The sequence below is a fragment of the Coregonus clupeaformis genome, chromosome 17 (assembly GCF_020615455.1).
Source record: "Coregonus clupeaformis isolate EN_2021a chromosome 17, ASM2061545v1, whole genome shotgun sequence".
Lineage (NCBI taxonomy): Eukaryota > Metazoa > Chordata > Actinopteri > Salmoniformes > Salmonidae > Coregonus > Coregonus clupeaformis.
This window is the reverse complement of record NC_059208.1, coordinates 48,329,828-48,344,604: the sequence shown is the minus strand read 5'-3', so window position 1 is coordinate 48,344,604 and position 14,777 is coordinate 48,329,828. Positions and strand designations below refer to the sequence as shown.

At 45.7% G+C, this 14,777-nt stretch overlaps 1 protein-coding gene across 1 annotated transcript in view; it reads right to left on the bottom strand.

Annotated features, from left to right (window-relative positions):
- LOC121586655 (ataxin-1-like) overlaps window positions 1-11,429 on the bottom strand; it is a 183,261-nt gene extending 171,832 nt beyond the window's left edge. The window contains exon 1 of the mRNA XM_041903552.2: window positions 11,284-11,429. The gene's annotated coding sequence lies outside the window, so the exon portion shown is untranslated. The remainder of the gene's footprint in view (window positions 1-11,283) is intronic.
- Window positions 11,430-14,777: the final 3,348 nt, after the last annotated feature.

Here is a 14,777-nt window from a genome sequence, read left to right as displayed (position 1 = left end):
GAAAGGGGGATATAGAGAGGAGTGACTAGTTGGGGAAGAAAGGGGGATATAGAGAGGAGTGACTAGTTGGGGAAGAAAGGGGGATATAGAGAGGAGTGACTAGTTGGGGAAGAAAGGGGGATATAGAGAGGAGTGACTAGTGGGGGGAAAAAGGGGGATATAGAGAGGAGTGACTAGTGGGGGGAAGAAAGGGGGATATAGAGAGGAGTGACTAGTGGGGGGTAGAAAGGGGGATATAGAGAGGAGTGACTAGTTGGGGAAGAAAGGGGGATATAGAGAGGATTGACTAGTGGGGGGAAGAAAGGGGGATATAGAGAGGAGTGACTAGTTGGGGAAGAAAGGGGCATATAGAGAGGAGTGACTAGTGGGGGGAAGAAAGGGGGATATAGAGAGGAGTGACTAGTTGTGGGAAGAAAGGGGGATATAGAGAGGAGTGACTAGTGGGGGGAAGAAAGGGGGATATAGAGAGGAGTGACTAGTTGGGGGGAAGAAAGGGGGATATAGAGAGGAGTGACTAGTGGGAGGGAAGAAAGGGGGATATAGAGAGGAGTGACTAGTTGTGGGAAGAAAGGGGGATATAGAGAGGAGTGACTAGTGGGGGCAGAAAGGGGGATATAGAGAGGAGTGACTAGTTGTGGGAAGAAAGGGGGATATAGAGAGGAGTGACTAGTGGGGGTGAAGAAAGGGGGATATAGAGAGGAGTGACTAGTGGGGGGAAGAAAGTGGGATATAGAGAGGAGTGACTAGTGGGATGGAAGAAAGGGGGATATAGAGAGGAGTGACTAGTGGGGGGAAGAAAGGGGGATATAGAGAGGAGTGACTAGTTGGGGGAAGAAAGTGGGATATAGAGAGGAGTGACTAGTGGGATGGAAGAAAGTGGGATATAGAGAGGAGTGACTAGTGGGGGGAAGAAAGGGGGATATAGAGAGGAGTGACTAGTTGGGGGAGAAAGGCGGATATATAGAGGAGTGACTAGTGGGGGATATAGAGAGAAGTGACTAGTTGGGGGAGAAAGGGGGATATAGAGAGAAGTGACTAGTTGGGGGAGAAAGGGGGATATAGAGAGGAGTGACTAGTGGGGGGAAGAAAGGGGGATATAGAGAGGAGTGACTAGTGGGGGGAAGAAAGGGGGATATAGAGAGGAGTGACTAGTTGTGGGAAGAAAGGGGGATATAGAGAGGAGTGACTAGTTGTGGGAAGAAAGGGGGATATAGAGAGGAGTGACTAGTGGGGGGAAGAAAGGGGGCTATAGAGAGGAGTGACTAGTTGTGGGAAGAAAGGGGGATATAGAGAGGAGTGACTAGTGGGGGGAAGAAAGGAGGATATAGAGTGGAGTGACTAGTTGTGGGAAGAAAGGGGGATATAGAGAGGAGTGACTAGTTGTGGGAAGAAAGGGGGATATAGAGAGGAGTGACTAGTTGTGGGAAGAAAGGGGGATATAGAGAGGAGTGACTAGTTGTGGGAAGAAAGGGGGATATAGAGAGGAGTGACTAGTGGGGGGAAGAAAGGGGGCTATAGAGAGGAGTGACTAGTTGTGGGAAGAAAGGGGGATATAGAGAGGAGTGACTAGTGGGGGAAGAAAGGAGGATATAGAGTGGAGTGACTAGTTGTGGGAAGAAAGGGGGATATAGAGAGGAGTGACTAGTTGTGGGAAGAAAGGGGGATATAGAGAAGGAGTGACTAGTTGGGGGAAGAAAGGGGGATATAGAGAGGAGTGACTAGTTGGGGAAGAAAGGGGCATATAGAGAGGAGTGACTAGTGGGGGGAAGAAAGGGGGATATAGAGAGGAGTGACTAGTTGGGGGAAAAAGGGGGATATAGAGAGGAGTGACTAGTGGGGGGAAGAAAGGGGGATGTAGAGAGGAGTGACTAGTTGGGGGAAGAAAGGGGATATAGAGAGGAGTGACTAGTTGGGGAAGAAAGGGGGATATAGAGAGGAGTGACTAGTGGGGGAAGAAAGGGGGATATAGAGAGGAGTGACTAGTGGGGGAAGAAAGGGGGATATAGAGAGGAGTGACTAGTGGGGGGAAGAAAGGGGGATATAGAGAGGAGTGACTAGTTGGGGAGGAAAGGGGGATATAGAGAGGAGTGACTAGTGGGGGAAGAAAGGGGGATATAGAGAGGAGTGACTAGTTGGGGAAGAAAGGGGGATATAGAGAGGAGTGACTAGTTGGGGAAGAAAGGGGGATATAGAGAGGAGTGACTAGTGGGGGAAGAAAGGGGGATATAGAGAGGAGTGACTAGTTGGGGAAGAAAGGGGGATATAGAGAGGAGTGACTAGTGGGGGGAAGAAAGGGGGATATAGAGAGGAGTGACTAGTTGTGGGAAGAAAGGGGGATGTAGAGAGGAGTGACTAGTGGGAGGGAAGAAAGGGGTATATAGAGAGGATTGACTAGTTGTGGGAAGAAAGGGAGATATAGAGAGGAGTGACTAGTGGGGGCAGAAAGGGGGATATAGAGAGGAGTGACTAGTTGTGGGAAGAAAGGGGGATATAGAGAGGAGTGACTAGTGGGGGGTGAAGAAAGGGGGATATAGAGAGGAGTGACTAGTGGGGGAAGAAAGTGGGATATAGAGAGGAGTGACTAGTGGGATGGAAGAAAGGGGGATATCGAGAGGAGTGACTAGTGGGGGAAGAAAGGGGGATATAGAGAGGAGTGACTAGTTGGGGGAAGAAAGTGGGATATAGAGAGGAGTGACTAGTGGGATGGAAGAAAGTGGGATATAGAGAGGAGTGACTAGTGGGGGGAAGAAAGGGGGATATAGAGAGGAGTGACTAGTTGGGGGAGAAAGGGGGATATAGAGAGGAGTGACTAGTGGGGGGAAGAAAGGGGGATATAGAGAGGAGTGACTAGTTGTGGGAAGAAAGGGGGATATAGAGAGAAGTGACTAGTTGGGGGAGAAAGGGGGATATAGAGAGGAGCGACTAGTGGGGGAAGAAAGGGGGATATAGAGAGGAGTGACTAGTGGGGGGAAGAAAGGGGGATATAGAGAGGAGTGACTAGTTGGGGAAGAAAGGGGGATATAGAGAGGAGTGACTAGTTGTGGGAAGAAAGGGGGATATAGAGAGGAGTGACTAGTTGTGGGAAGAAAGGGGGATATAGAGAGGAGTGACTAGTGGGGGGCAGAAAGGGGGATATAGAGAGGAGTGACTAGTTGTGGGAAGAAAAGGGGATATAGAGAGGAGTGACTAGTGGGGGGCAGAAAGGGGGATATAGAGAGGAGTGACTAGTTGTGGGAAGAAAGGGGGATATAGAGAGGAGTGACTAGTGGGGGTGAAGAAAGGGGGATATAGAGAGGAGTGACTAGTGGGGGGAAGAAAGTGGGATATAGAGAGGAGTGACTAGTGGGATGGAAGAAAGAGGGATATAGAGAGGAGTGACTAGTGGGGGAAGAAAGGGGGATATAGAGAGGAGTGACTAGTTGGGGGAAGAAAGTGGGATATAGAGAGGAGTGACTAGTGGGATGGAAGAAAGGGGGATATAGAGAGGAGTGACTAGTTGGGGGAGAAAGGGGGATATAGAGAGGAGTGACTAGTGGGGGGAAGAAAGGGGGATATAGAGAGGAGTGACTAGTTGTGGGAAGAAAGGGGGATATAGAGAGAAGTGACTAGTTGGGGGAGAAAGGGGGATATAGAGAGGAGTGACTAATGGGGGGAAGAAAGGGGGATATAGAGAGGAGTGACTAGTGGGGGGAAGAAAGGGGGATATAGAGAGGAGTGACTAGTTGGGGAAGAAAGTGGGATATAGAGAGGAGTGACTAGTTGGGGAAGAAAGGGGGATATAGAGAGGAGTGACTAGTTGGGGAAGAAAGGGGGATATAGAGAGAAGTGACTAGTTGGGGGAGAAAGGGGGATATAGAGAGGAGTGACTAATGGGGGGAAGAAAGGGGGATATAGAGAGGAGTGACTAGTGGGGGGAAAAAAGGGGGATATAGAGAGGAGTGACTAGTTGGGGGAGAAAGGGGGATATAGAGAGGAGTGACTAGTGGGGGGGGAAAGGGGGATATAGAGAGGAGTGACTAGTGGGGGGGAAATGGGATATAGAGAGGTATGCCTGGCTTGCAGCATTAGGTCACTAGAGAAGCTCTCTGAGAAATTCTTTAGTGAAACGACTTTCGCTGGATAGCTCACAAACGGCCCTCCTAGAAAGCTAGCTTCAATGACAACACTCCCGAGGAGTGCAGGAGATTAGACAGAAATGGGACAGCCAATCTCTCCATAGCTCATGTCTTATCTACGCAACCAGTGTTTTACTAAACCGACTGCCAGTGCCTGTCATTTCCAAAGTGCCTCTTCCATTGTCAAAACCACACAGAAGCAGCCAAATTAAAAACCCAGGCAGTCAGCCATCTAGCTGTTCAGAACTCAGGCCTCATCCCTCAGCCTAAGGAAATGACTTCAGACCGGCTGATACTGTTTTAAGTAGAGGCTGTGGTAAAGTTCCACACACACACACGTACATACACACCCGCGCGGGCGCACAGAGACACACACACACACACACACTGATGCTGCTCTGGAAACTTCTTTCCATATGACACACCATCAGATAGTGAAATTATGACAACTGACAACAACAACGTGTATCAACGCTACCGTGGAGTCCAGTGCACGTAACAGAACATCATTAAGAATAGGTGATAGAAGAAGGGGTCGTATCGTGCCAAACATAACAGTGGCCAGGGTGAGTTTCACTATTCCATGGATTGTTTGTATCAGTGCCGTTTTCCTGTTATTGAATTCCTTTCTCGATGCATATCCTCCGAGCACTGCCTAGCGGGAATCATTGTTGATATCCCCTAGGTCCTATCGGACCCGCTTGACAGGGGCCATGGCTCTCTCTCGCTCTCTCTCTGTGCCACCCTTTTCCCTGCGTTGTGTGTGTGTGTGTGTGTGAGTGCATGTGTGTGTGAGTGCGTGAAGGCAGTATTCCTGTGCCTGTACCCTCTAGGGGGTCCACCCCTGTGAGCAAGTATTCCTCTGCTCGATGACATCACTGCTGCTGCACATCATTCCTCTCTTTCTTCCTCTTCTTCTCCTTCTTCTACCTTTTCTCCTTCTCCCTCTCCTACTCTCTTTCCTCCTCCCCCTTCTTCTCCCCTCCTCCTCTCCCCCGTTCCCTCTCTCTGCATGTCCCAGACTGTCCGTTTATTAGGCGTGCCATGGTGTCACAGCCCCACAAGGTGTCTGCCAGTCAGTGTACAAAACAACCCGTTATCCTGCCCCTGATAAGACTATATCTAAGACAATATCTATGATATTTAATCCTGGTGGGGACAGGCTACGGTACTAGTGTGTGTGTGTGTGTGTGTGTGTGTGTGTGTGTGTGTGTGTGTGTGTGTGTGTGTGTGTGTGTGTGTGTGTGTGTGTGTGTGTGTGTGTGTGTGTGTGTGTGTGTGTGTGTGTGTGTGTGTGTGTGTGTGTGTGTGTGTGTGTGTGTGTGTGTGTGTGTGTTACGGCAGGTAGGGGGGACAGAAGGACAGAAGAGGAGGATAAATGATGGATGCAGCTCTTTGGTGGTCCAGCTTGTCTGTCTAATGCATCCGGAGCACCAGCTAAATGGCTCCAGAAACTTAATGTTTTTTTACCTTCTGTTTATCCTGTTCACGACTTTGCAGAGAGTGGCTACAATATGACAATTCAGACAAAGCTAATGTGCTATCTATCTTGCAACAGTGTTTTATGTCATATATCATTATGTTATAGAACATTGACATTAATGCAAGGTTACAGCTAGCTGACAGAGAGAACCATTGGGGAAAACTATATACAAAGTAGCTCTATTGTGTTACGCCAACTAAAATGCCTCTAGCCTGGTGTGCTTCTTTCCCTTCATGCTTTAATGACTTTACACCTAATCCAAAATATCAACAACAAAGAGCAGTCTCAGTTCCTCCTTTCCCAAAGTGAAATACTCTTTACAATTAGACTAAGCCCCATTACACAAACACCAGAGAGAGGAGGAAGGAGCTGGACCATTGTTCCTATAAGCAAAGCAATACAATTAGAAGTGAGAAGATCAACTATAAAACAAGACTTTGATGTCGAGACAGTGGGCTAAAAATAGGAGGGCAGTCGGTTCGCTCAGTCAGGCTTCTCAGTTGTTCTCTGTGTGTGTGTGTGTGTGTGTGTGTATACAGTATACATGTATAGCTCCCTTATTAGATAAAGGAGCTATACCCCCTCAAAGCCTATTGTTACTGCTGCTGTACGCATCCCCCACTTAATCATGCTACAGAGAGAACATTATCAAATATAAATCAAGGTAGAGATGAAAGGGAGAGATATGGATTAACATTACATCTCAGATGTAACTTAAAGCTCACGTCTAATCGGATAACTTAAAGCAGGTCTAATAGGATAACTTAAAGATCACATACTGTGGTACTGTGGCTCTCTCTCTCGCTCTCTCGCTCTCTCTCTCTTGCTCGTCTCTCTCTCTCTCTTGCTCTCTCTCTCTCTTGCTCTCTCTCTCTCTTGCTCTCTCTCTCTCTTGCTCTCTCCCTCCCTCCCTCCCTCCCTCCCTCCCCCTCTCTCTCTCTCTCTCTCTCTCACTCTCTCCCTCCCTCTCTCGCTCACTCTCTCTCTCTCTCTCTTGCTCTCTCTCTCTTTTTCTCTCTCACTCTCTCCCTCCACCTCTCCCTCACCCTCTCTTTCTCTCTCTCTCTTTCTTGCACTCTCTCTCTTGCTCTCTCTCTCCATCTTGCTCTCTCTCTCTCTCTCTTGCTCTCTCTCTCTCTCTCTCTCTCTTGCGCTCTCTCTCTCATTCTCTCTCTCTCTCTCCCTCCCTCCCTCCCTCCCTCTCTCTCTCTCTCTCTCTCTCTCTCTCTCTCTCTCTCTCTCCCTCCCTCTCTCTCTCTCTCTCTCTCTCTCTCTCGCTCTCTCTCTCTCTGCAAATGGTTTGATATTGGAGCCAATGATTCTATGAGATGAGGTTACTAAAAGGACCAAGCCCAGGCATGTTCAAGGTTGTTGCAGTGGCTGGTAAGCTACAGTATAGCTGTCACTATTATTAACACTGAGTAACTAACCATGCAGTTGTAGCCTACTCACTTCTAACAGCCCCATGGGTGGAGTGCTCAACATATGTGTCACTCACTGAGTCAAATAGCAACCATTCCAGAGGACTTTGATCCTACTACAGCTTCACCATTATATTGATAAGTCAGTTGAGGATACCCTGTATGGCACTCCCCTGGGCATTCCCTCCAGGAAACTATACTGCCATTATGGAGCTTTCCTCACAGTGAACTCTACAGCACAGTTTCCCCACAGTTTGCAAATGGTCATTGAAGCATGCAGGGGCTTATTGATCCAGCAGTGTGACACAGGCAGTTTCCCAGTCCGTGTCACTCCCTGCCATCCCATTCATAGTCACACTGAGCCATTCAGGATTCCGCCCATTGATTCTCTACACCCCATTGATTCTCTACACCCCATTGATGACCGGTCTGTGTGTGGGAAGGCAGATCAGTGAAGCCAATGAATGAAAGGGGTCCTAATGCAGACCAATAATGATGTACAGTATGAATACTTCAGTAAATGACCATATCTCACACAGAATTACCACAGATAAAGAGAAATCAAAAATTATGTTTTACATAACATGCAAACCTGAGTAGCTTTAAAGACACTGGGTTGGGTGAGAAGTGTTATAATGTAGCCTTACCAGACTAAAGTATCTAAATCAATGAAAGAGTGGAATTACCAGTCTGGACCTACGGTATGTTATCATACAAAGACATGGAGAAGGACAGGTTCACAATCAATCGTCGTATTCTACTGTCGTTTGAATGCAAGGTATTTTCATGTGTCACTACAGACTGGTTACCTTGGACATAATGTTTCTCCATTCCCACTGTCTGAAAACAAGAGCTTTTAATTCAATCACCCCATAAAGGCATCACTGCAACCTCAAAGGAGTGTGTGTGTGTGTGTCTCCTATTGACTTTGCCTCGTCAAGCATACTGCAGATACTGACCTTTCCTCCTGGGAGGAATCTAATGTGTGTGTGTGTGTGTGTGTGTGCCCGTATGCCGACATCTACTCAAAGCACAGCAGAGAGAGGAATGTTTTTATCTGCTTTCAAAATGGAAAAAAGCTCTCAACTGCTGCACTAAAAAAGCATGTTGGTTTGTCTGTAACTCAGTGCCCACTGAAGTACCGCCCGGTGTATAGAGCTAGATAAAAGGAGAAGCAGAAAAGGTCTGAAAACTGCATCTCTCTCTCTCTCTCTCTTTTACGCTCTTTCTCATTCTCTTTCTCCATGTCGCTATCTCTCTTTCCTCTCTTCCTATCTCCTCTCTCTCTCTCTCTCTTTCTTTACTCCCTCTCTCCTCCCCTCCTCTCCCTCTTTCCTCCCCTCTCTCTCTCTCCTTCCCCCTCCCTCCCGAGTACAGCCTCGGTATGGTTCCATGGTTTCTTATCACAAAGGACATGGCTACCCCCAGGGCTGGGCTCCATCCCCAGGACTATCCTGTTAGAATCAAGGACTCCGTCCAAAATGCCACCTTGTTCCCTTTATAGTGCGCTACTTTTGACCCGGGGTCAACCAAGGCCTTTTATCTGATTCCACAGTGAAAGAGGCTAGACTACACAGGACCAAGGAATTTACATTGTGAAAGAAACTCCAGTATAAAAGAGAAGAAGGAAAGAGAGAGAGAGAGAGAGAGAGAGAGAGAGAGAGAGAGAGAGAGAGAGAGAGAGAGAGAGAGAGAGAGAGAGAGAGAATGAGAGAGAGAGAGAGAGAACGAGAGAGAGAGCGAGAGAGAGAGAGAGAAGAGGGGAACAAAACACAATGTTCGATTGATTTGCTATGAAGTAGCCGAGCAACGTGGCTTGGCACAAGTCCTCACACACACACACACACACACACACACACACACACCTCTGAGGGAGTGTGCTAGTTCTAGGTGCTTGCCTGGATCAGCCTGTCTATCCCTGTTCTAGCTGCAAGCAAAGGTTGAAACCAGGTAGTGTGTGTGGGTACCGCCCATCTTCTGTGTACACACACAGGTTTTGGAGAGAGTGCCAGTCATTGGTCATTGACTGGTTTCGTCCCCTTGCTTTGCACACACACACACAGCCTGTTCCTTCCAGCAGGTATAGGGGTGTGGCCCACCTTATATCGCTCTCTCAGTCAGCCATGAGAGCCTACCTAGCCAATACTTGTAAACCCCTCCGTAAGGCAGGGCAATTCAAAACCCAGCCCACAGTTTTTCTTGTTTTTCCTCTTTTTGAACACATGCATAGTATTGTAAATGTGTATGCTGGAAAGGGTGTGTGTGTGCATGCATGCATGTGTGTGCATGTGTGTGTGTGTGTGTGTGTGTGTGTGCATGTAAAGGAACATGAGAGATTGCAGAAGAAGATGAAGCCCTGAGAGCACTGCAGAGATTCAGCCAGCCGGGACAGGAGCAGCAGGTGTGAAAGTGCGCGTGCAGGAGACTCTGCGATGGATAAAATGGCTCGTGATTAGGACACATTGGCTGCTAATTGTCTCTCATTAGCATTTAAAAGTAAGTAGGTGTGTGCATGTGTGTGTATGTGTGTGTGTGTATGTGCGCGTGTGCGTATGCGTGTGTGTGTGTGTGTGTGTGTGTGTGTGTGTGTGTGTGTGTGTGTGGCAAACAGGATGAAAGGGAAGCGCCGGGAGAAATGGCAGCACCCTAATTCACTGTCACATGATTAGCTCCCTGCACAACGGATAGGGTCACGTTCATTAGCTCCCAGTTGGAACAAATATTTTGAAAGGTTTTTAGAAAGGCACTTCATTTCAAATGATGGTGCTACTGCTCTCTGTCATTTTGCTTGGAAGGACAGGAGTTTTTCCGGACCACATGACTACAGGAAATCTACTTGTAGTAAATACCCAGGGTTTTATCAGGTGAACTGAACTGGTAGAGAGACCATGCAGTTTAATTATGTGGTGCCTTGAAGTGTTACACACTCACTGGGCAGCTAGCCAACCAACACAAACCTAACCCAACTCAAACTACACTACCAAGAAGAAAAGGTAAATAAAGAAGCAATGTCCCATGGCCTGCAGAGTACAAGTTCAAATGTGGGCAATATACAAAACCTCTCCACCCTAGTGGAATGTCAACCTACTATAACTCTCACCTTTTATTACATTACAAAACAGCATCAAGACATGGTGTGCTGTGTCATGCACAGTGAATAATAAAGAAAGGGTGCCCTTCAATGGGATTGCAAAATTACTGTAACATGTTTCAATGAGCCGTCGAAACATTGTAACACACTTTATGTCTGGCCACGGTCAATTTCCAAATACTGAACACAATGTAACCATGTTATAACTGTGTAGTGATTGTGGAATGTAGCTGTCTGTAGGCTATCCTCTCTAAATAATAAGGACAGTTACGTAGCCTTTACAAATCTTACTATGCATAGTGTAATTCCTGACTGTAAACGGAATATAAATAGCTTGCTATCACAGCCCGGGATCCCTACAGTCCCGTTATATAATCACCAAAGCTAGGAGTGACATCACGCCACGCGCAGTCGAGCAACCAGTAGCCACACACATAAGACCCAATGTCATTTACCAACCAGCCAGCGTCAATGAAAAGTCGATTGTAGCCCGCGTAGTAACATTTTCACTCTCCCTCGGAATGAAGGGCATGTCATATAGATGTATGTATTTTTGTAATGGCACCGGTTACATTATGTGGGCTAGGGTAAATTGGTTTGCACTGTCTTTGAAGAATAAAAAACACTTCCGCGATGGAATTAAACTGAAATGTCTCGCGCTATCAAACCCTTGTCAAATGCAGGAGTGGACATACCGCCACGTACGCACGTACCACAACCATTTAAAAGTGGACGGTTAGCCTACTATAAATGCGTCTTTATGCAATCATTCTGGGAGGAGTGGCGCAGTTAGTGAGCTTGCCCTACACACCAACCCGCCTGTGAAAAACACTCCTTGCTCTATTTCAATTCCGCGAAACCACCGCTCTCTTATGTCGCACTAAACAGTTCGTTTTGCATTTTTATTTCGAAATAACAAATGCATGATTGTAAACCACAAACAACCTTCTATCCTCCGGGCACAAAAAAAATAGGTCAGAGTGCGAAGTAAACATTTCCAAAGCTTTTGGAAATAAACCAGCGCTCTCTTTGCGCGTAGCTACCTTTCCTAGTTCCAGTTCCAGCCATTTTTTCTACCGCAACCGCTCAGCAAAGTGTAGTGACAACAAGGTAGAAGCAGACAGTGACAGTATCGGGCAGTGGCAGTATAAAATGAACAGAGATAGTACTTACTGTAAGGTGTAATGGTCTGGTAAGTGTATGTCTCTTCTTGTTGCCAGGGGTCCCTGTTCCTGCGCTGACGATGGAATCGTCTGCCCTCCACTCGCAATGATGTCTGCAGCGCCGAGCTAATAGCTGTACTGCTCTATGCCCCCACCTTCAGAGATCTCTCGAGAGGGAGAGAGAGATAGAGAGGGAGGGAGGGAAGGAGAGAGAGGCAGAGGCGAGAGAGGCAGAGAGGGTGGGAGATAGTGTAGTGTGTGTATGTGAGTGTGCGCGTGCGTGCGGATGTGTGTGTGTGAGTAATACAAATATGGAGCAGTTGGCAGGCTTAGTAGTAACTCAGGGTTTGTACTGTGATCTGTACAGAATGGAGAAAACGGGAAACGAACAACTGACAGGCAAATTACGTCCACAAATAGTGAATCACTAGACTAAACCTTTAACATGTCAATGGAATGTATTATTTCCATAATCATCTCATATGTATGTGCTTCGACAAGAACTCAGAGAAGAAAGAATCATATCATTTTAAATATAGCCAATATAACCATCAAAATAAGATGTCACATCCCTAAATAAAGATTTTGCAAGACACTCTCAAATGCATTATTATTAGGAATGATTACATTATCATGTATAGCCTGCCTTAAACTTGAAAAAATAACAGTTATTATAAGCTCCCTTATACCCACTCAACAGAATAAAAAACGATGGCTGGTGCTTACTGTAGGGTGGAGATGGCAATCTGAAAGACTGACTGACTGACTGACTGACTGACCAGCTGATCAACCAGACTGCATGCACACAACCCATCATGATTGTCCTTGCACAGAATTAATGGAATTTTTCCAATGTGTTTTCTCTTAAGCAACGAGAGACTTAATAGGCTCCACCCTTGTACTCTACTCTCTCACATTATCCACATTTACAACTACCTTGAATATCTGCAGTGACAACACAATAGTCTTAATAAATCTATATTATAACAGTGGCCATGATATAAAGGCACCTATTTTTTCTCATTGATAGAGTACATTAATATATCCATAAATACCTCAATTTGTAATAGTATTAGTCACTGTCAGAGAAATGTATAAAGTACTCAATGCTCTGGTATTTTATTCTCAGATCTTTTATTCTCTTAGCATGAGGACAGAGAGTGACAAGAGAGAGGGAGAGAGAGAAAGGGAGAGAGAGAGAGAGAGAGAGAGAGTGAGAGAGAGAGAGAGAGAGAGAGAGAAAGGGAGAGAGAGAGGGAGAGAGAGAGAGGGAGAGAGAGAGTGGGAGAGAGAGAGTGGGAGAGGGGGGAGAGAGAGAGAGACATCCCACTTCTGCTAGTCATTCAATAAGTGCTCCATTGTCTCCTGTTCTATTGCATTGTCACATGTACATCAAGAGAAACTGGCATGGAGACAGACAGGGGGTTACATTACCTTCCACATGTCTGCTGCAGGAGTAAAAGCAATGCAGGGTAGTTCAGGCCCTAGCTCAAGGACAGCATCCATATCCATCGACATACAGGTCTTTTAGAAATAATCTTTATTCAATTTAGTAAACATATATTTTAAAACACTGAATGTGTTCATATTAAGATCAACTTAAAGACAACATTTTACCCATAATGACAATACCTGATGATTAGCACAAACATCCCAGTTGACAACGAGTCCTAACCCTCAGCTGTATACTGTAAGCACTTGGGTAGTATAGAGAGTTGGGGTGGGATGGGATGTCTGTAGGGAAAATTACAGGGTAGAGTTGAAGGTCAAGGTGTGCTGGAGGAATAACAGGGAAGTCTCTGGGGACCATACAGACACAGGAAGGAAAGGTAGAGGAACTCCTCATGGACTAACCCATGTTTTGTGGGGGAGCAGTTAAGATAATATCCCCTCAGGGTATCCAGGTATAGGCTACAGTATGTGGGATGAGGATATCAAATTGACAGGCTATAAAAACCATCAACTATCAGCTAACAATCACGTAATAACAGCTTAATTTCTTTCTTAATCTTAAACATTTTAATAACATAAATATTGGTTTTAAATGAATAATTATTTAATATTTTTTATATTTTCCTGTTCCTTTGAATAGGCCACATTCGCTTACTTAGAAGTTGGCTTGGAATGTGTATACTGTATATATATAACTAAAACAATTTGGAAATGGTTTACATTTTGCCCTGAATAATCCCTGTCTGTACCTGTCCTGTATGTCTGTCAGTCTGCCAGAGCTACCCTATATGCTGCACTCTCTGTGACATCTCAAACACACTCACCAGTGGATTTAGCTGCAATTTTCCTACTGTTTTTATCCCTGCTTAGATTCCATACCATACAATACTGTACGTAGAAATACTAACCCTATTGTGTTATCTAAGTCCCCTGTAGCTCAGTTGGTAGAGCATGGCGCTTGCAACGCCAGGGTTGTGGGTTCGTTTCCCACGGGGGGCCAGTATGAAAAATGTATGCACTCACTAACTGTAAGTCGCTCTGGATAAGAGCGTCTGCTAAAATGACTAAAATGTAAATGTAACTAATGTATGTGTACCAACACCACTGTGGCATGTACTAACCCTATTTAAGTAATAAGGCACGAGGGGGTGTGATATATGGCCAATATACCATGGATAAGGACTGTTCTTAGGGATGACGCAATGCGGATTGCCTGGATACAGCCCTTAGCCGTGGTATATTGGCCATATACCACAAACCCCTGAGGTGCCTTATTGCTATTATAAACTGATTACCAATGTACTGTAATTAGAGCAATAAAAATTAATTTTTTGTCATACCTGTGATATACCGCAGCTTTCAGCCAATCAGCATCCAGGAGCCAAACTACCCGGTTTATAATTAAACTATAAGGAATTAGGGGGTGTGGTATATGGCCAATATACCACGGCTAAGGGCTGTTTTTACGCATGACGCAACGTGGAGTGCTAGGACACAGCCCTTAGCCGTGGTATATTGGCCATATCTCACAAACCCCTGAGGTGCCTTATTGCTATTATAAACTGGTTACTAACATAAAAATAAATGTTTTGTCATACCCGTGGTACATTCAGGGCTCGAACCACCCAGTTTATAATGTGGTTTATAACATGGCATTGTTGAATACTCCTTTCTAATTGGCTTGAAGGGCATTCTAGAGCGTGCATTATTTCCCTATAACGCACGGTATATTTGCACGGTAGAATTCAATGGCTATAGTTCATTTTTACATGTTTTGTTTGAGCTGCTTTTGAAAGCAAAGGCGAATTGAAAACAGTATAGGTATTGTTGAATTCGATTTTCATAATAGCAAGCTAGGACTGATGGTTTGGTTAGCTAAACTAGCAAGTCTGTTTGTTTGGTTACCATGGCAACTACTGTAACTATCTAGTAAACTTGCTAGCTACTTCAGTGGATGTTGAACACATTTCTACCAGCATCTGAACACATTTCTAGCAGCAAATGTGTTAAATTATAGCCATGGTATAAAAGGGATAATCAACTCGGGGCTCT